The sequence below is a fragment of the Varanus komodoensis genome, unplaced genomic scaffold (assembly GCF_004798865.1).
Source record: "Varanus komodoensis strain SLA01 unplaced genomic scaffold, ASM479886v1 scaffold30, whole genome shotgun sequence".
Taxonomy (NCBI): Eukaryota; Metazoa; Chordata; class Lepidosauria; order Squamata; family Varanidae; genus Varanus; species Varanus komodoensis.
In genome coordinates, this window is record NW_025335762.1 from 3,638,131 (window position 1) to 3,658,727 (window position 20,597).

The 20,597-nt window shown below is 47.9% G+C and overlaps 1 protein-coding gene and 1 pseudogene across 1 annotated transcript in view; both read right to left on the reverse strand.

Moving 5' to 3' along the window:
• NKX3-1 (NK3 homeobox 1) overlaps positions 1-20,597 on the reverse strand; it is a 41,614-nt gene that overhangs the window by 18,656 nt on the left and 2,361 nt on the right. The window lies entirely within an intron of this gene.
• On the reverse strand, positions 14,492-14,631 carry LOC123027188 (annotated as a pseudogene).

Below are 20,597 nucleotides of genomic sequence, written 5' to 3' on the forward strand. Positions count from 1 at the left end.
CCCTGATTCAGCCATTGAGTGCAGGTTATCAGGTTGTCTGAACACAGACACAGACTGGGGGGGGGGGGGAGGCTACGAGGGGTGTGTTTTTGTACTTGCTGCCACCCTGTTTCAATTCCTATAAATTTGTAGCTCTAAACATCTGTAAATCATCTTAAGTGAAGCTGTTGAGCTGAGAACAATATTCTGATAAACTCATGCTTTAAAAATTTGATCTCTGGCTCCCTTATCTTGGCCCTCTGTTGCCTCTGCATGGCTGAGGGAGGAACAACCATTTCAATTAAAATTCCAGGCTGGTGTTTGCTGATAGATCTGACAGAAAAAGGACTTCTTTTCAGCCAGTATCTCTGAATGCCACCCAAAATAGCTAAATTGGTCAGTTAGGGAAAGCTAAATAAATAAATTATAGCTGTTCTCAAATGGCCTCTTGAAATGGTCCATCCTGCTTATGGACGGAGGGCCTGGGGTGTGGGGTGGGACCACTCTGCCAGAATTCTCTGAGGAAGCATAACCCCTACAACGGATATTTGGATCTGGGGCTTACTATTAGAAGCAGCACTTGATTTTTCCTTACCTTGGGGTGGCGGGAGTGCTTTGAAACTTACTTTTCTTTAGCATTGTCATCCAAGCTACCCTTTTGCACCCCACACAATGCCCTGAACATTCTGTCATTTTGGAGGTGTGTAAATTCCGATTGCTGCCTCCCCCAAATAATGAAAAAAGATTGGTGAACCCTATTCAGAGAAAAATTTGCAAATTGGCAGGCCTGTTCAGGTGAAGTGTTGGGGGCAGAAAAAGAAAAATCTAAACATCAGCTGGGTTCGAACTACACGGTCACCCCTTCCTATCTTATAAATTGCCTGAGCTGAATCATTTTCTGTCTGGGTTGGAGGGGACCCTCTTGGAGATACTCAAATTCAGCTCTAAAACGAGTCCACTCAGGTGAGCAAAGAAATGTAAGAGCAGAAGCAGACTTAGGGGAGAGAGACGCCTTTGGCAACTCAGACACCCTCCCCTTTTGCTGTCTTTACACAAATCCCTCACTTTACCTTCTTCCAGATTCTTTGCGGGATTAAAATGACAGAACCACGGAATAGTAGAATGGGAAGGGGCCTGGAAGGCCATCACGTCCGTGCTGCAGAACAGCAAGTTACACCACACCAATCAGATGTCCATCCAGCTCCATCTTGAATGCCTCCAGTGAGGGGGAGCCCCCCGCCTCCTAGGTGATGGGCTCCGTTGTCATACTGCTCTAACAGCGAGGGAGGTCTTCCTGGCATCTAGTTGGAATCTGGCTTCCTGCAACTTGAGCCCACCCTTCTGTGTCCTGCAAACTTCCATGCTTGAGGAGAGTCCCTGTCCTTCCTTTTTGTGACAGCATTTCAAGGACATGCAGAGTGCTATCATATCTCCCCTCCATCTTCTCGAGATGTTCGGTTCCACCACCAAAACGCTTCTCCTCTAGATGAAAAGGCCCTCTTTCAGGATGTTGTCTTGTGTCCCACTTCCAGGAGCAAGGGAAAATAAATTTGTTCCAGCATCAGTTTGACAGCCCTCTTGATGGCAGCTTCTCTTCGGATATTACTTGGGAGACTCACTCAGCGGTGACAGCTGGGTCACGTTGCTTCCTAGAAGCTGTAGAGGGAGGGTTTTTCACACAGAGGGTCCGAAAGGCGATGAGGGGGGAAAACATCCTTGACTTGGTCTTGACCAATAGGGAGGAACTGATAGATGAAGTACAGATTAGGGGAGCTCTGAATGCGAGTAATCACTCCATCCTTTGCTTTGAGATCAGGGGACTGGGGACGTGCAGCAGGTCGAGCACTAGAAGCTGGGACTTCAAGAGGGCCAACTTTGGCCAACTGAAGGCCAGACTGAGAAGAGTCTCCTGGGATAGGTTACTGGAAGGTAAGCGAGTTGAGGAGGGGTGGATGGCACTCAAAAGGGAGTTTTTGGAGGCGCAAGCCTTGACGATACCTCTAGCCAGTAAGGTGGGGAGGCTGAGGAGAGCACCGCCATGGATGTGAAAGGAGGTGGTTAGAAGGATTAGATGAAAGAGGAACCTCCGTAGGAAATGGGTACTGGGGCAAATAGACAAAAGGGTATACCGGGAGGAGGAGGCCTGTTGCAGAAGGATTCTTCGCAAGGCTAAGGCTGATTACGAGCTGAGACTTGCCAAGAATATCAACAAAAAGGGCTTCTTTCAGCATGTAAATAGGAAGAGGAAGGGGAGACAAGTGGTGGGACCACTAAATAAGGAGGAAGGATATGCAGTGACTGATATGAGGGAACAGGCACAGATGCTGAATGACTATTTTGCCTCTGTGTTCTCCCCAAAGCAGGACGGGGGAGATCCTCATAGGAGATTAGATGAGGCTGGGGACTTAGGGGCACAGATTAGAGTCACCCTCCTTGAAGTCAAGGGGCTCCTCAGGGCATTGGACATTACAAAGGTGCCAGGCCCTGACGGGTTACACCCAAGAGTACTTAGAGAGTTGGCAGGGGTTCTCTCACACCCACTGGCCTCCATTTTTGAGACCTTGTGGAGAACGGGTGAAGTTCCAGAGGACTGGAGGTGGCATCAGTGGTTCCAATTTTCAAAAAGGGTAGTAGAAAGGACATGAGGAATTATAGACCGGTTAGCCTTACCTTCATTGTAGGAAAAACAATGGAAAGGCTCATAATAGAGAGAGATCTAGTGATGCTAGATAGGGAAGGGAGGCTGACAGCCACACAACACGGCTTCCGCAAAAGCAGGTCCTGCCAGACAAACCTTGTGGAATTCTATGACAAGGTTTCGCGATGGCTAGATGGAGGGGATGCAGTGGATGTGGTATACCTGGATTTCAGCAAGGCCTTTGACAAAGTGCCCCATGATGTCCTGGTTGAGAAGCTGAGGAGTTTTGGGATACACCAAAGCACTGTCCGGTGGATTAGGGCATGGTTGACTGACCGAAGGCAGAAGGTAACCATTAGCGGAGAATCATCGGGATGGCGGACAGTGACAAGCGGGGTCCCCCAGGGCTCTGTCCTGGGGCCGATCCTGTTTAATCTTTTCATTAACGATGTGGAAGAAGGGGTGAACAGTCAGCTGATCAAATTCGCAGATGACACTAAAACTGGAGCAGTGGCCACAACTGAGGAGCAGATACTCCAGATCAAAAAGGATCTGGACAGACTATGGAAGTGGGCAGGAGACAACAGGATGGCGTTCAATGTGAATAAGTGCAAGGTCTTGCACTTCGGGCATAGGAATAGCTGTCATAAGTACAGGATAGGGGACAAGTGGCTGGAGAGCAGCACTTGTGAAAGGGACCTCGGTGTGCTGGTTGACTGCAGGCTAAACATGAGTCGGCAGTGTGATGCGGTGGTCAAGAGGGCGAACGCCACCCTTGGTTGCATAGCCAGAAGTGTGGCTTCTAGATTGAGAGAGGTATTACTACCACTCTATTGGACTCTGGTGTGCCCACAACTGGAGTATTGTGCTCAGTTTTGGGCCCCTCATTACAGAAAGGATATAGCCAGGTTGGAGTCAGTGCAGTGTAGGGCCACAAGGTTGGTGGCTGGTTTGCAGGGGATGCCGTATGAGGTGAGACTGAGGGAACTGGGTCTCTTCAGCCTGGGGAAGAGGAGATTCAGAGGGGATATGTTGGCGACATACAGGTATGTGAGGGGGTGTCACATGGAGATGGGTAGAGACCTGTTCTCCCCTGCAGAGGAAGGCAGGACGCGCTCCAATGGAGCAAAGCTCAGGGAGCCAAGGTTCCATCTGGATGCCAGGAAGCACTTCCTGACAGTCAGGACCCCGAGGGTGTGGAATGGGCTTCCACGAGAGGTCACTGAGGCCCCATCGGTGTGGGTGTTCAAGGATAGGCTGGATGTCCACATGGTGGGCATGTCGTGAGTGGAGCCGGCTGGTGCCGGAGGTCAGACTAGATGGCCCAGGAGACCCCTTCTGACTCCCTCTGTTTCTATGTTTCTCCTGGCTGAACATACTCAGCTCCTTCACCATCTCCTTGAATTTGGGCTTCAGGGCTTCTCACCAACTGGGCTGCCTTCTTTGCTGCCTATGGAACAGTGATCGGCATTCTTCCTAACCTGCCATGCTGGTCGGCCAGTGATGGTAGTGGGGAGAGTCCATCTGGCCAGTCCCTCTCCCAGAATTCTTCCCACAGGCCAGCTGGCTGAACACATGGATGAAGGAGTCAACAACACAGTATCAAATGCCATCAACATCTTCTCCACCAAATATCCCACCGAAGAGCCAGATCTTTTCTATGTAGCAGAAGGCTGGCAAAGGTGAAAGGGGTAAGAAGAAAATGGAGGTGCTAAACAATGGAGGAGGCAAATGGTGCTTGAACAGATCTCAAATCTGGAAGTCAGAGACAACTGTGGAAGTTCCCTAATGCATGTGGGTGCACTTTGGAAAGAAGAACTGACCATCTGGATCTCTAAAATCTGATAAATTTGGGTGAGAATTCAGCTCCCCTGGATACCTCTTTCCCAACTGCCCATTCCAGTTGAGTGGGGCAACAGACATGATCAAGGGCCCGGAGCAGCTCCACTCTAGGACAGGCTGCAACAGCTGAGCCGCTTAGGGAACAGGTAAGTTAAGGAAGACAGAAGTGTAGGAAAGGATGCCCTGCATAGAGCACATGGAGACAGAGGCGTGTTTCTCCTCCTCTCATAATATGAAAATAGGAAACTGTCTTGAGGGAGATTCAGGGCAGAGAAAAAGGAGGGCTTCTTCACACAGTGAAGAGTAGAATTGTGGGTCTACATTCTGTAAGATGTTTGGACTGCTTTAAAGGGGACAGGACGGTTCCCTGCGGGAGGAGGCTGCCTGCGGCTACCAGCCTTGAGAGCCACGTGCTGCCCTGCTCTCCGAGGCAGGATGCCCATCTGCCCCAGGGGCTCGGGGCCACATGCAGAAATGTGCTTTTGCAGGCGTGTCCTGCTTGCTCGTTTCCCCTGGGCTGGCCACTGAGCAAAGGGGATTCTGGGCTTGGTGAACTTTGCTCTGATGCTGCCCTTTGGAGCAGGGATCTTGAACCAATCTCCCAGCCTGGTCTGCTGGGGTTCCCCAGATGACCCAGCTTCATTCTTGCTGGCCTGACCCCTTTCCAGGGGAACACAGTCCGAATTCAAACACCTCCAATACTTGTTCCCTGCTCCCTTTTCTCTTTTACAAAATGCTTAATGACTCTACGTACAACAAAAACTCCTGAGTGGTAAGAACAGTAAAGGGGAAAAAAATAAAATCAAATTACAGTATTTTAAATCAGGTCCTGCCAGTAAGACACTGAGGAAGCCATTCAGGAAGAGCTTGTTTAAATAGAAATGTCTTTAGCAGATGCTGAAAACTCAGCAACTTTAACCCCTGCTGCTTAGCAGAAACAGGCAGGGAATTGCACAGAGAAGCAGGAAAAAAGGCCATTAAAATCTCTCCTCTGTGTGGACCCAAAACAGACCTCAGGTCCATGCAGAACCACTGGGGCTCAGGGTTGGGCAGGCTTGCAAGTGGCCTAGGGAATTGCACAGCAACACCAAAGCCTTAATCTGTCCTGCCAGGCAGTGTGGGTCACCCAAGGAAGGTTTTACTTGCTGAGGAAAGGCATGTCCCAGCAACAGCCAGGTCGCTGCATTCTGCACTAGCGGTAGCTCCTAAGGGCCACTTTCTCTCTTTTCTCTCAAAACATGCTCAGAAGTACCTTTTTCTTACTGCATCACAAGTTTTATTGTTTATTATTTATTTATTACAGGCATTTATATCCTGTCCTATCACCACGCGCTCAGGATGGCTTACAAACCCTAAGGCAGGACAAAGCAAACAGATACTAGAGTTAAAAACTGGTAAGCTCTGGCTGAAATTAAGCTCTGATTTACCAAGAGTGTTGGCTCCAAGAGGCTCTGTTTAGGTCTATTATACATGCACCCAAATTGTGCAATATTCCTTTCTATGTAGAGTTACGATGGGGAAGAAATTTATTCAGTATGTACATATTTTGAGGAACACTGTCCTAATACAGCAATTTCAAACCGGCATATGAACCAACATTCTAAAATTCACACTTCTCTGAATTTTGCTGCAGCTTGCCATCAAAAATTGTGTAATGGAAATCTCCAATTAAAACCATGCATATAAAAAGCTATCTATTTGGGAAAATAAGTCCAAACTAGGAAAATGTGTATGTGAGGCAAACATTAAGAGAAATGAGCACAAAGAGGCGCATGCATTTCCATGCAACCTTAACTTTTTTTCATCAGAGTTTGGATGAACTGAATTTATCACTGGAGAAATGCACAGTAGTTGAGACAAACCACCTGAAGTTTGGAAAACATGAGAAATGGAGAGAAATGGACAGTTTCACTCATCTCTAGACAACCTCATTTGAGGTTGACCCCATTTGGAAGAGTCTAAAACAAAGCGACTGTCTCACAACTGGTCAGGGCATCCAGCAATCTGCGGGAAACTGAGCCTTAAAACTACTCTTGGGATTGACCTGGATTGCACCCATCCTCAGTGCAAAGGCTTGAGTCTTTTGCAGGAAGAGCTGCTATTATTCTGCAGAATTATTATTCTGCTTCTGCTCCAAGCTGGATTCATGGTCACGTCTCTCTCAAAGCTTGACTGCAACCTGAAACATACAAACGGCAACTGCAAACAAGGTAGAAACCTTATACCTTGGGTTTGTTGATGGCTGGAGGTGGCTGGCGCCAGGATATAATGCTTGGCTGCTGTTGAGACAAGCAGGAAGGAATTGGGGAAGAGGCTTTGTCTGACCCTAATGGCTTTGGAGATTAATGGGAAAGCCCTGAGCCTTCACTAAATGGGCATCTCAGCCTAGAGGTGTCCTGGATGGGCTTGGGGAAAGATGTCTGTGCTGAGAGGCAGGTGGAGGCAAAGACCATCTCCCTGCGCTTCGGAGCCTATTTATAAGGGAGCAACTGCATTGTGCTTTTGAAGAACAGCCCTAAAGAGTGCAATTTCTGGAGGACAACCCTTTCCACAAGTTTGCACAATGAGAAGTGGAGGGGGAACATTGAAGTGGTGTTTAATTCATGGCTTCTTCCAGGAAATTTGGAGAGAGAGAGAGAGAGAGATTGAGAGAGCGAGCAAGCGAGAAAAAAGATGGCAGAAAGAGAGGGCAAGAGGGAAAAGTGGTGGCAGAAAGGATGGAGAAAAGTGTTGAAAGCTGGGAGAGCAGAAAGTGAGTGCAAGAAAGGGGTGGCAGATAGAGAGAAGGGATGATTTATGGGAAAAGAACACCAAGGAGGTGGCGGGTCGGGGCGGTAACAGGAAGACAAACAGAAGGTGTGAGAGAAACGGTGGTGCTGCCCAGTTCTGGCTTTGCCTGCCGCTGGGCTCCCAGCAGATTACCCCTGGCAGAAAAAATGGTGCTTGCCCCTTTGAAGAACCCCAAAAGGCCAGCTAATCCAGAATCCCGTTTCCCGGGATGGGCTTCAATCCACGTGGCTTCTCTTGTGATCCTTCACACAAATTGCTCTGCAGGTGCATTGTCCAGTGGTGGCATCCTCTGGAACCACTCCTGTGCTTTCTGAACATTGCCAGGGCTTTTCAGCAGGACAATAGGGAGCTACTCAAGGGCTAGCCCACTGTAAGATGCTGCAATGTGGTTGTGTAGTTTTGCAATTCCACTCTGATGCAACACCACCTCATGGTTGTATAATAGGACATATGGAAAGAGAAACCCTGGAAGAAAGTTTTAAAGGTGCTGGTCTGAATTCTGCAAATAGTCCAGAAGAAGAAGCCTTTGCTGAGTGACGGGTTGGACAGGATGAAAGCTTAATGTAGAGAAACTCCAGAAATAAGTACTTTATTTGTCTTTTTTTGATTGGGTTCATCTTGTTCTTTCATTCTAACAGTATGTCTTTTGATCAAGTAGCTGTGGCTGGCAGACTTCAGGGTTCTAGTAAAGATGGGGGAGAAATTTGTTCAGTCCACATTTAAATGGAAATTTACCATATTTTGCACTTTTGAACTACCACATGGCTCAAAACTTAGCTATACTTCCAAATTTGCACCTCTATGAATTTTGAAACAGAGCTCTCATAGAAAAATGTGTGCAAAAATGTGCAGAGAAAATAGTTTTCCAATATGCATTATGGTCTTTCTTTATGAATATTTATAAGAAGTAGTGTGCATAGCTCATTGAAACCCAGGAATAAGTTCAGAACATAAAATCTATGATATTATATTACTATATAATATAAACCTTGTGGAAAAAATGTGCAGATTTGGTAAAAATGCATGCCAAAATGTATATATTAGGAGAAATGTATACAAAAAGCTTATGAATTTTAATGCGCGCGCTCTCTCTCTCTCTCTCTCTCTCTCTCTCTCTCTCTATATATATATATATATATATAATATGCATGCATGCAGAGAGAGAGAGAGGTTCAACACACATTGCACTGGATATTGGAAAATCTTCAAAGTTTGAAATGAACCAAAATTAACACTGGAAAAATAAAAAACCACGAGAATCCCAAACTAAACAATTAATCCATCACTAGACTCCATTTAAAAACGTAGCTCCAACAAGTCTGAAATCTGCCCTTTCCTTCTAGGTTGATTAAAAACACAATTCTGTGCATGTTTAGGCAGAAAAACGTTCTGCATGCTTCTTGGGGAATGATGGAGTAAACAGAGCTTTTTTTCTGATCGAATATGCCCAGGATTGCAGTAGAAACAGCAGAAGCAGCACCCAACTTGGCCAGCAGATGGTGCCAGAAGGATGTTTTATGTCATCGCATGACCTGACTTAAGGGCAGTATTTGTGTTTTGTCCAGGACAATGGTTCTTTGTCCCTTACCGTGCAACCTTCACAGTTGTGTGAACTTAAACTGAGAGTCATAGACTTTTAAAAAATGTCTACACAAAGAATTATTTTCTTGGCCAGTGGCTTCCTGGGTTCCTAGTGGTATTCTAAAGGATCCTTTTCTCCCTGCCTTGTCCCCTGAACCCGACCAATTCATGCTGGGGATATTGCAGGAAGTTGCTCTGGAAATATAGTTTGAATCATACCCCAGAGCTGGTGAGTCTGACAGCGAGAGGCTTTAATAGGAAAGACGGATGGGAAACAGGAAACCTTTGAACTAAATTAGGAAGGCATATAAAGTTCTCCGGGTGAGAGCTGCTAGCATAATCCAACTAAAATATAATTTCGCTTCTTCTCTAAACCTACCTAATTTCATTTGCTCAGATAACCAAATGTTTCCTGGCTCATGATTAAAATGGGAGGATCTATCTGTCTATCATCTACTTACACGGGATGGGTGAGAATTTCATTTCAATTCCATTTTGGTAAGTTACCGACATTCACCAAAAGAGGGGTGGCTCGAGAGATTCTCTTGTGTCTCTCAGCTAGAGCACGAGCCGCTGTCCAGGCAGCCTCTGCCTCTGCTGGGATGACTGGACAATGAGGCATCAGAGCCGTATGAGAGCGTCACCCAGCCAGGTACCCTCCAGTTGGGCTGGCCAGCAGCCCCGTCATGGCCAGCCCTCCTGGCCTTTGGTCAGCTAGCATGAGAGTGGCATGCAGACTGAAGAGGGCAATTAACCATCTTGCCTCTGTAATTTACTTCTGTGCAGCAGTGAGCTTTTCTGGTGCTGACCAAGGTGTCACCCTGCGGGCCAGTGCCCAGCCTTGTTCACAGCACCTCATCGCGGTCAGAATTATTTGTCCAGCTTTAAAAAGCCTCTCGGCTTAAGTGGTTCTTTAACTGTGTTCCCGTGGTCTCATGCTGCCGCCGCTTCCTCTTCCACCTCACAGATGCTTGGGACGATGCTGCAGGGGCTGCTTCCACACTGCACAGCGGCATCTTGGTTTCAGTGGCATCGTATTTGTCCTGGGCATAGACCAGGAACCTCTTCAAAAATGGTGACCACTTACGCAACGCAGACAGAAGAGGGGAGAGATCTGCATGCAAGTTGCATATGTTTGTTTATACACTTAGGAACAAATTTGGAAACGATTCCTGTGATTTTGGCAGAAATATGGAATATCTCAGCCTAGAGAGTGAGGCAACATCCAGGGGACCAGCATACCTTGCTCAGCCTGCTACTCGGGGGTAGCTATGTGTGGTCTTTCTGGTAGAGGACTGTCCTCTGTGAAGGGGGCACCTGGCCCTCCTATCATCCTCAGATGAAAATGCCTTGGCTATTTTTATTCCAAAGGCTATCTCCTTGGAAATGGAAGCAATGGCTATCTCCAGCCAGAAATCCCTGGGGAAGTAATTTTTTGGGAAATGTGAAGAAGAACCATCAGAAAGTTGTAGGGGAGAAAGGGGTGTCCTGCTCTGTTGCTTCTTCGCGTTGGCCCCGGAGACACACACTTCAGAACATGGAGATGGCTAGTCAAGCATATTTAACCCAGGCCCAAGAAGTGCTGTTAAGGAAGGAGCTAACAATAGCTCCCAGAGGAAGAAATCTGCTGCTTGAAACAGCCAGGAAGTTTAGAGAGCAGAGGGACAAATGGAGCCGTGGCCTCGGAAAATGGAATTCTTTGAGGGCATGTTTTGTAGTCTTAGGCTAAGGACTGATTATGGGCTCCTAGCAATACGGGGTGCAGGAGTGGCAATATAATTATTTGGAATCCCAGATCCTTTGGCTGCATTGCAAAAGTGGCAAATTGGCCTTGAAGAGGAGGAAACGGGGGAAAGAGCCAGAGTGCAGGGAGAGGAGGAGGCTGGGGGTGATGGTGTATGTGGTGCCTAAACAACCTTCCAGACCTGCACTATATACTATGCAGTTAGGGCTGGGGGGGGGGGTTATTCAGTTGTGGCTTTAGTCAATTTAAATCCCCCTAAAGAAAAAGAGAAAAAATCCCAAACTTTGATGCTGCAATTCCTTTCTCTTATTCTCTCCTACAAATAGCCATGCTTACGGCACTAGTATAGGGATGACAGTAATTCAAGTTTCAGTTTCTGTTATCTTTTTTCCAATCTTACTTTTGTTTTGTTTAGAATATTGAGATTTTTTTCGAACTTTGCATGAAAATTCGTAGGTACCACCATGCCATTCTCTTCCATTACATGCAGTTCTGCACGTACTCTTGCAATTTTCCTAAAATTTATTTTGAAAATTAATTCCCCCAATCGACACATTTTTGGCACCCCATTTGATAGGAGAACTCCATTGCAAAGTCCAGAGAAGTGTGGATGTCAAAGAATCACTGAGTTTAATTTTGCAAACTATTGCAAAAATTGGGCATGTTCTGTACATTAAAATACGAACAGAATACATTTCTCACACATCCTTATAGTACTGTATATGTGTGTGTGTATGTATATATGTGTGTGCATGTGTATATGTATATATGCATATATGTTATATATGCATATATGTATATATAGAGAATTAGGTCTATAAAAGGCTTGGCTAAAGTAGCTTCAGAACACACGTGGCTTCTTCCTCTGCGAAATGGTGCAGCTGCACAAAAGCTGGGTATGTGTTGACCCCTGAGGTCTGGAGGAAAGGTGCTCTCCTTTTAAGTACCTCTCCATCCCATCAAGGCCCTACTGCAAGAGTGTGGCAGCTGGGCCAGAGGGGAGGTCACACAGTGGTGCACCCCCATTCTAAGAATCCAGCAATCTTCTCTTCCTGCTGGGCACCCGCATCAATGCAACTTCATGCTTTGCAAAAACAGCCATGGGGACCTGCTCCAGCAACAATCCTTCGCTTTGCAACGGAGTCCTCCTCTCCACCCTCATTTGGAATATGGAGGACTGCTTGTGGCTCGCTTACTCCTGAGAAATCCGCAGAGTGTGTGGATGAAGGACGACCTTCTTCTTCTTCTACTACTTTTAGAAAAGAATACCATAAAAACTGCTTTAGGACATCAGGAATGTGTAACATATGTTTGTGCCTTTGTGTTTTCTTTCTTAATTGGAGGCATTCATTTAATTTTGAAGAAAGATGACTTGGTGAGGAATAATGACCTAAAATATTTGGATTCCAAAGAGCAAGGAAATTGCTTAATTTCTCCCTGACGTCCTTCATGGAGTGTGCACACACTGCCGTTCTTCATGCGATAGGATCTAAATAAAACACAACCTCACAGAATTAGCAAGGCTGGGGGTGGGCAAGGCATCATTCCTTAGGAATGATGGAATTCCATAGATTTCCATGTGTCAGCCCCACACTCCCTTTCTCTCCCCGCACCCACATCCCGCTTCCAGTGCGCACATGTTAAAAATGAGCAACATTCCCCATTTCGGGCCAGGACCCCGGGGAGGCATGTGAGGCGAGATCAGGGGTAACATTCCACCAAGAGCAACCCTCGTGCTGAAGAGATTGCCAAAGAGTTCGTTGGGGTGGCTGTTTCCAAGCATTTATAACTTTGATCAGGAAGACTGCTCAACTGGGCACGTTTTGAGTGTCAGAGTAAAAACAGCATCATTTCTGGAATATATATAGCCCCGCTGAATATATAGCCCAACTCGGTGGTTGTTTGTGCGGTCATTTCTAGGCCATCTTTGCTGCAGTTTGACTGTGGTGAGACCCCTGTAAGGAAACCGTCTGCCCCTAGGCAGCAGAATCCTTCACCGGCCAAAGCCCTCCAAAGTGGTGTAGTGGTTAAGAGCATGGGACTGGGACTCAGAGGATCTGGGTTCTAGTCCCCGCTCGGCCATGGAGCCAACTGGGTGACTTTGGGCCAGTCACAGACTCTCAGCCCAACCTACCCCACAGGCTTGTTGTTGTGGGGATAAGATGGAGGAGGAGATGTAAGTGCCTTGAGCCCTTTGTAGGAAAAAGGCAGGATATAAACTGAATGAATGAATGAAAGCACAGGTGCTGTTTAGACAAACGTTGTGCCGGCAAAGGTTATGAGGCCAGGGAGAAATGGGTCAGGAGTGTGGAGCTCTGGCCACCTTTCCCCCCGAGACTGGCAGCTTCTACCAAGCGTGTGTGAGGCACATGTGGGCTTGAACCTCTGGCAGATGCCGGCTGCTTTTGCAGGGTGAGTGTCAGAGCCCCCAAAGAAGGCAGAGAGGAGAAAGCAGACAGGATGCAAATCGTCACATTCTTCGTGTTGGGAAAAGGGGCTCTTTCCTTGAGGGGTGCCCCTGGCTTCTTCCCACTCCTCTACTGATAACCGGGAGGGTCTGCAGGGTCCCCTCCAAGGCAGCTGTAGGGCAGGGAAAGGATGACAGGGCTAGATGAGCTGCTGGGTGCCCAAAACAAGCCACAAGGGACTCTGGGAGCTGGCAGAGCACACGCCTTGTGCGCACAGAAGCAGGCAGCTCGGCGCTGCAGCCTCCAGACCGGGCTGGGGGGCTCCTGTCTGAGCCTGAGGAGAGCTGCTGTCAGTCAGAGCAGGCACTATGGAGCGAGATGGGCCCATGGACTGACTCAGTAGACATAGCTTCCCGTATGCAGGTAGGGAACTCACATACACAGACCTATAAATGGCTTGGCATATTTATATTTTATATGTAATTATACATACATACATACATAATATGTAAAATGATATATCACATGCATGAATATAAATTATCATATTCAGTTCAGGTATTAAAATTAAATTTTAATATTTAACACTCCTGCTATACAATACAATAATGTGAATAATAATTTAGATTATGATCATTGTATTAATTATTAATTAGGAAATTAATAAATATTTTAATAATGCTTTTGAATCATTAAAATTATATATTTTTTAAAAATAAAAGAGTATTTTCCTTTTCCCCCTTTCTTCTCTTCTAAAATGCACTACAGTGAAGTTAGTACTGATACATCCACTTTCTGGAAATCTAAATTGGGCACCTTTTGCATTTATTTCTAGCATTCCTACCCCACCCTTCAGCCAAAGAAAAAGGCTACGAGAGCAGCTTACAGAGTCCCTGGTTTTGGGCTTACAATTTAAATAATGTGACTCAAAAGAACAAAAGAATCTGGAAGGAGGAGCAAAAAGAAGAGAAGGAAGGTATCAAGCAGTGGTTTTTAGTCTGAAGCCCTGTCAGTGGCCTTCCTGGCAGGAAAAGGCTGAGCAAGGCCAGTGTGGTGCTTCCTATGCGGGTCTCTTCTCGCCATGGTGCTCCTCTTGGGAGGCACAGAGAACATCTGGAGCGTGATCTGGCCCTTGGTGTCTCCAGTGTGTCACTCGGAAAGAGTTTCATACGAGCAGTTCACAGGAAACAAGCATGCCCGGTCACAAATGATGGGGCTTCACAGGACCATTGGAAACCGTTTCCTATGATAACGCTGCTGCGGTGCAGAGGACGAAATGCTCTTGCACAGAATGAAAAATCCCAGCACATCAAAAATGAGGTGTCAGGGAGAGGGCTAGTCTGCAAAGCTTCCCTGTGACCTTTTATTTATTTATTTATTAAAACATTTCTATGCCGCCCCATTCGCTGAAGCCTCGGGGTGGCTCACAACATAATATAATACAAAAATAACAATATAAAACTAACAATATAAAATAAATAACAGTATAAAAGAAGTCGCCCTGGCCAGATAAATACCACAAATTATGCAGTCGAGTTTCCCACATTTGGGGAAATCGCAGGGGTCAGCACACCCGGAGTGCAATGGAGGAGCCTCACCCTGGGAAAACCTCCTTCGTGATCAAGGTGTCTCCCCTGCCAGGTAAGTATTAGCTTTGCATGTGGTCAGGTTTTCTTGTCTTTAATTCCTGCAGCCCCCCACAGCCCAACGAAGCCCCAGCCAGAGGTGTTTTGCCATCGCAATGCACATTCAGGCTGCTTTGGACGCTCACCTGGTGTTCCATGCAGGTAAACACAGAGGAGCTTATTTCCAAGAACACTTGTATAGGCTCGGCTGTCGCGCCTTGTTCAAGGGGCAGGCAGAATTCAGTGACAGAGTTCAAAGCAGGAGTTACAAAGCTGGGCGCTCAGGGGGCACACGTTTGCAGAGTCTTGAGAAAATACGAGAGTGCTTGTGCAGGCACCGAGGAATCCCTGATTTGGGGGCTTGAGGCAGCCTCGTGATTCTTATTCCAGAACCACAGAGTGGAAGCCTCAGTGCATGTGGAACTCCAGGGCTTCATCTTCCCCCTTTCTCTCCAACCCGAGGAGCTTGTGCCACTGGAAGTCCTACTGCCCGGACGGTGCAGCCAAACCAGCATTCCCATCTCCTGATGCGATCAGAATCAGTGCTTGCTAACTCGGGCAAGGCCCTTTCGCTAACACAGCAGGCGAGCTTAGGGTCCTGTTTCAGCCTGCAGTTTCAGCAGCAGCATTCCTACCTGCCAGGTTTCTGTGCGAGTCTCCGGCTGGAGCTCCACACAGAACTGTCCAGGGTCCTGCTTGAACCTACCGCAGAAACCCCACCTGACTGCAGGCTCCGGGAGGAGAAACAGGCTGGCCAGGCCTGGCAGCTGGGTGGGAAGGTGGGTGGGATGCGCCAGCGCTGTCTGTTGGCTGGTCTGGGAAGCTGGAGGGGCACCGCCGTCCTGTGTCCATGCAGTCCGTTTGCCTGCTCTTTGGGACCACTGCCTGGCTGGAGAAGCGGTGCTGTTAGGCAGACTCTCTGCTGCTGATTTGATGAGGATGCAGGTGTTGCATTCACACCCTGCCTTTCCTCGTCTTGCAAGCAAAGCAAGCAATTCACACTGTCCTCCTCTCCATCTTATGCGCACAACAAGGTCGGTTAGCTGAGAGTCACCCAACCATCTCTGCATCACCCAGTGAGCTTCATGGCTGAATGGGGACTAGAACCCAAATCTTCAGGGTTCCAGGCCAGTACTTTCACCATGATACCCCACTGGCTCTCCAAAATAGTTTAAATGAAGCATTTAAGCACTCTTAGTAGTTTAAATATTGTTTGTTTATAATCCCGCTTTCAGCTCCAAAGGCTGAAAGCATGCAAACAGTTAAACAAGACTACCCTTCCTCACAGGCCTGCAGTCTAAAGACATACAGCACACAAGGAAAGAGGCATCAGGAGGGACGATGAAATGGTAGCTGCCTCTGCCTCTACTCCCTTCCACAACTCCTACTGTGGCTCCTCCTCCTTTTCTTGAGCGCCAATTGAAATTGGCCTTGAAAGCTGGAAGAGGAGAAACGGTACACTGTGGCTTCCCTTTTCCTTCCTTCTTGCCCTCCATGCTAGCATGACAGTCCAAGGTCCACAGCCCATAATTCTGAGCTGCTGGCCTGGAGGCCTAAAGGTGGCACTCTGAGTCAACCTGGGGGTTAGGACCCCTAGTGGGACAGGGTAAATGGGAGCAAATGCAGTCAGACCATACATTCCACTTACTTACAGCCAAGGATTAAGGGGAGAAGCCAGCGGTTACCTGGGAATAAATGTTGTGAACTCAGCTCTTCCCTTCTAAAGTGAATGGCAGAGCAGTAACAACTGACAAAGAAAAGGCAGAGGCGATCAATTCCTACTTCGCTTCAGTCCTCTCCCACAAGAGGAAGTTCAAGCTGAACGTGAGAGATGGCAGCCCAAGATTGACAGACAAATGGTCAAGGAATACCTAGGTGGAATAAACACTTTCACATCTCCAATGGACTCCATCCCCAAGTCATAAAAGAGCTAGTGGAAGACGTCTCAGAACCACTGGCTCTTCTCCATCTTTGGAGAAGAGCTAATGTTGTCCCTATCTTTAAAAAAAAAAAAGGTGTGGGTGGGAGAAGAGATAAACCTGGGAACTATTGACCAGTTAGTCCGACATCAATCCCTGGAAAAATTCTGGAGCAAATTATTAAAAAAATCCATCTGCAAGCATCTTGAAGAAAATGCAGAGATTAATACAAGCCAGCATGGATTTATCAAAAATAAATCCTGTCAGACTAATTTAATCTCATTTTTTGACTGGGTAACCTTCCAAATGAACAAAGGGAACACTGTGGACATAATCTACCTAGACTTTAGCAAAGCTTTTGACATAGTGCCACACGACAGTCTGATAAGCAAATTAGCAAAAACTGGACTAGATGGAAAACCATTAGGTGGATCCAAAACTGGCTGCTAAATCGGGCCCAAAGGGTGCTCATCAAGGGCACCTTCACAGATTGGGTGGCGGTAACTAGTGTGGTGCCACAGGGTTCCTGGGCCCAGTGCTCTTCAACATCTTTATTAATGATTTAGATGAGGAAGTACAAGGAAAGAGAATCACATTTGCTGATGATACAAAACTGGGCAGAATAGCAAACACCCTAGAAGACAGGATGAAGATCCAGGGTGATCTTGATAAACTTGAACACTGGGCTGAAAGCAACAGAATGAGATCCAATAAGGACAAGTGCCAAGTCCTCCACCTAGGAAAAAGAAGCCAAAGGCATCGATACAAGAAGGGGAATATGTGGCTCCACAGAACTGAACAAGAAAAAGATCTTGGAGTAATTGTGGCAACAGGCTAAACATGAGTCAACAATGTGATGCAGCCGCCAAAAGGGCAGATGCTATTTTGGGATGCATTAACAGAAGTATTACTTCCAAATCGTGAGAAGTAGTAGTTCCTCTATACTCCTCATTAGTCAGACCTCACCAGGAATACTGCGTCCAGTGCTGGGCACCAAAATTTCAGAAAGATGCAGGAAAATTAGAAAGAGCCCAGAGGATGGCAACAAAAATGATCCAGAGTTTGGAAACACTGCCCTGTGAGGAGAGACTGAGAGAACTGGGTATGGTCAGCCTTGAGAAGAGGAAACCGAGGGGGGACATGGTATCCCTCTAGAAGTACCTCAAAGGCTGTCACAAAAAGGAAGGTCAAGATCTCTTCTTGCTGAAGCCAGAGTGTAGGACACAGAATAATCAAGTCAAGTTGTGATGACCCAGATTCAGGCTGGACATCAGGAAAAGCTTCCTCACTGTCAGAGCAATACAGCAGAGGAACCAGCTGCCTGGAGAGGTGGTGGGCTCTCCCACACTAGAGACATGCAAAAAAGAAACTGGACAGGCATCTGAGTGGGGTGGTGTAAGTTGGTGTCCTGCAACAGCCGGGGGTTGGACCTGATGGCCTTCATGGCCCCTTCCAACTCAGCCATTCTGTGATTCTTGCCCTTAGGCTCCAAAACACCAGTCCCTTTGCAGTGCAGATCTTTACTGGCACTTCGCAGCTACAAGGTAATGTAACTAAAAATGTTCTAGTAAGCTGAATGGTAAGCCCCTGCTCATGTCAAGAGTGTGGAACCCAAACTGAGCCCCCCCCCCCCCCCCCAATCCTCCCTTTTCAATAATGCTGCACAACTCCTCTTGGTTGAAGAGTCAGGGGCTTGAACGTCTCTCTCTCCTCCCTTTCTTGGACCCCTCCTGTCTCCTCCAAAACACTCTGCTCTCCTGGCTGGCAAGGGAGCCTGCGGGCAAGGACCTTGCAGGCCTTCACAGGCCTCTGCCTTGGAGTTTCCAAAACGCCCATCGCAGAGCCTTCAGGGTCTTCTTCTTCAGAATCTAGTCCATGATGATTCTGGGATGCCCTCCCCTGAAGAGAGGTGGTCTAGTTTACACACCACAATAAACCTCATTGAACATGGTGGGGGGGGCGGTCTTCTTGAGTAAGCATTGCACAAAAGGATCCCATGTTGCAGGCTTGGAGTGTGGCTGCAGCCCAGATCTTGAAAGACTGGAGATGACGGGTGCAGCTGTTGCTCTGATGGCCAGCAGGTGGCTCCCTTTCTTTCCCTAGCATGCTCTTTCTTTAGAGGGAAAGACCCTGCAAGCTCTGGTGATGGTGAGTGGACACTGTGGGTGAACGTGGGAGTCATCTGCATAATAGGACTGGGCCTCCTGCGTGAAAGGAGAACACAAGAAGAGTTCTGCTGGTGCAGATGAAGCCTGTCCACTCAGTGACCCACCAGCTGCTCCTGTGGAAAACCCACAAGGAGACACAATCGCAAAAGTGCTGTCTCACCCATGATCCCCAGCAACTGGTGTGCATAGGAATCCTGCCTTGGAAAGTGGAGGCAGCCTATAGCCGTTATGACTTGTGGCCATGGATAGTCCTTGATCTTGTCCTATTCCCCTTTAGAAGCCATTTGAAGGAAATCTAGTGTGATGTTTACTGAGTGCCGTCTCTTCCTCGCACATCACAGAGGTTGGTGACCCACTGGGGTGCCTTATTCACTGCAGTTTTCATTCTGAGCTTTATAGGAACTGTCCACGGTGCTGAATCCCCCAATAGTTTCACCATCATGGAGCACCATGGGAACCTACGGCAGCCCTTCAGCTTGGCTGGACCCCTTTGTTCTCTGTTTACCTCGTTCTGAAATGAACGCAATCACTAACGTTGGGGTGCCACTGGTAGTAGTGGTGTGGACCCACCTATCTGGAAACTGAGGTGCAGGACCATGGACAGCTCCTTCAAAGCCAGTCTAAAGCCCAGGTTGGCCACATGGCCCTGCTGACGTAGGAGCCAGCAGCCTTCACTGCCGATTCCATGCGTTCCTCCTCAGGAGGTGGGTAACAGCGCTTGCCATTGTATTGTCCCCGGGTTGAAATGAGGACAGGGTTTGGCCTGCTCCTCACCCGTGGCTCCATCGGGTTGCCTCTCAGTGCCATGCCTTTTTGTGTGAAAGCCTGCGAGACTGCGACAGCATTGTGCTTCGACACACATGCCCCACCTCGAGGTTGAGCAGCTCAAGTTTCGACGGAGTCTTCAGTTACACCATTCACAGAAGGCGATTGACTCGCGGGGGCATTGTGCAAAGGACTGGAGGGTCTGTTGCATAATGCAGCCGCGTCAGGTCAGCTCCACGCAGTCCTCATCGGTCTCACGGAACAAGGAGGGAATGGGAATTGGGCAGAAGGCAGGCCCTCCACCAGGGGCAGGGTGTCATTTCCTCACCCGTCACCCACGGGTCTTTGGACGTCTTTGCACATTCTCACATTGCCTCGGTTTCCCTACTGCCGCACCTTTGGTGGCCCATGGATGCTAATCCGCAAGAGACCCTGTCCTGTCTTCCCGCTGCCTTTTTGGTTTTCCGATCTGATTCCACCCAAAGCTTTTCAAGCGCGTCTCAAGGGAAAAAAGAAAAGCACACAGTGGCTAGAAGGATTTGGCATACAAGGAAGTCTGTCAGGACGCTGTGTTTTCGGTCCAACGAAGGATTCTGGATTCCCCCGGACGGTTGCATCTTTAATCCCCTTGCATCTTCATCGCAAGGCCTCATTGGCAGCTTGCCGTCCCTAACTAGGAAAGAATCCCGCTATTGAGGTCAAGTCCCTCCACACCTTTTGTCCTTTGCTTTTCAGAAGCAGAGGCTCCCGGTGCCCAGTTCACGCCGGGTGCTCTTGTAACTTCCTGATGAAGATGCAGCGACGACGTCGAGAACTGCAACTGCGCAGGCTGCCCTTGCCAAAGACTCAGGGAAAGGGGGCAGACAGGCTTGAAAACGTAGCGGTGGCCCTGTGTGTGTGTTGTTGTTGGTGCAAAGCAGCACCTGGACTGCAGGAGCCGCGGAGGGGGAGTGTGCGAACTCTCCCTGGAGCAGTGTGCATCCGCAGTGAAATCTCCCCGGTCACTTCCCCAGACGGCTCTCCTGATGCAACCAGCAACCTTGGGAATTTTTTTTAATCATGGTTAAGGGAACGGGAGGTATAATAGGGGGGAAATCCCCCATTTCCCATGCTCTGGATGTTGCTTCCCCTTTTATGT